The 1,601-nt window shown below is 37.7% G+C and overlaps 1 long non-coding RNA gene across 1 annotated transcript; it reads left to right on the forward strand.

Moving 5' to 3' along the window:
• The first annotated feature begins 6 nt into the window (after window positions 1–6).
• On the forward strand, window positions 7–1,595 carry LOC113222715. The gene is made up of 3 exons (XR_003308509.1): window positions 7–259; window positions 846–1,006; window positions 1,236–1,595. It is a non-coding gene; the product is annotated as an uncharacterized LOC113222715 (long non-coding RNA).
• The last annotated feature ends 6 nt before the right edge of the window (window positions 1,596–1,601 follow it).

The raw sequence follows: 1,601 nt of genomic DNA on the forward strand, positions 1-1,601 counted from the left end.
CACATTGTACACCTGTTAAAAGCAGAACATAAACATCTCATCACAAGGAAGGATATTTTCAATACTGGTTAGCATGGGAACTTTTGAGTCATACAAATATACAGAGAATTTTCTAATGAATTTGTTTGTGCCCATGGCCAACTTTGACCATCATCAATATGGTTCATCTTGTTTAATTTTTCAGCCCATTTTACCCACCCGCTTACTCCCTCGCTGGATGATTTTTACAACAGATCAACGAAGCAGGATCATATCATTGGTACATAAATTAACAAATATATACATTTGAAGTGTTCCGTAATTATTGTGCATTAAAGCAACAGATTCCAAGGAGTCTCACATTAATAGATTTGTCTTTTAATCATTTATGTTTAAAATTAATTTATTGTAATAATTGGGAGACTGAAGGAAGTACAATGAATGCTACGATTTGCAGATGCAGGACTCAGAGCTTTGCATATTGGATTAGAATAAAGTACAGATGGGCATCTACATTCATAATTATTTAATGGCTTTACCCAGTCCTCCTAGTGCAGAAATATCTCTTCTGTGGACACAGAGCTCATAAACCCATCATTCTTCCTTCAAAAATTTCCCCATCAAAGTCTATTATGGGACTTGGGACTGATGAGTTTAATGTTTGAATTGCATTGATCGTATGGCTGATTGAAAGCTCTGTAATGAATATTGTGTTGAAGGATATCTAGTGTAAAACTTCTTAGTTATATAAATATTGCCAGAAATTTTCCCAACTCACCCATGTTCTGCAGTTTATTTGCTCTTGAGAGATTTTGTTCCCAGAATTTGCTTCATCATCTACTTACTTCCTGTGGTTTTTTAAGCAGGACTGGGAAAGCCCATCATGCCCTCTCTACTTTCTCCACATGAACCCATGGGATCCAGCATCTATGGATTCATGGGAATCAGACCATAATTGAGTGAACAGAGGCCGTGATCAGCAGCTGTAGAGACCAGCTGAGCTCTCAAGTCTCTGGGCCATGGGGAGGTATGTGTGATACGTTTGTATTTTCATATCCATATCCTTCTCCTGCTAACCAAATCCAAAGACGAAACTTCATACTTAATATCTTCTATTGAATGAACTTGGAATCTCAAACACAACATATCCAGAATTTTTTTAAAAATTGTTATCTTGACCTCAGACCTGTACCTCTTTTTGGGACCCAATGTACATGAAATCACATATTTAACAAACATGTATTGTCTGTCCTTAGTGCCAGGCAGTGTTTTGGGCTCTGTAGCTACAGCAATAACAAGACAGAAAAGAGGAACAACAATAAACAATCACATGGAGGTTGGATCTCAGCAGGGGAACACCTTGAATAGAGTCACTAATTGTAAAGAAACATTTTCATGTGGCTGACCCCACCTTGACAAGTTCATCACTCTCGGGATCTGAAGCCTGCTGCTGACAGCTGAGAGATACGCATTCCTGTAATTCTGAAGAATGGATTGACATGTTCAAAAGTTGATGATGTTATTTGAATACATGTTTTATATATAATCCTGCTTCAAGAGAATGAGGTCAATCTGCTTGGCCTCACAAATGGCTGGGGTCTTATGGTAGAGCAGAAATAAAA

This window comes from Piliocolobus tephrosceles, unplaced genomic scaffold (genome assembly GCF_002776525.5).
Source record: "Piliocolobus tephrosceles isolate RC106 unplaced genomic scaffold, ASM277652v3 unscaffolded_33879, whole genome shotgun sequence".
Lineage (NCBI taxonomy): Eukaryota > Metazoa > Chordata > Mammalia > Primates > Cercopithecidae > Piliocolobus > Piliocolobus tephrosceles.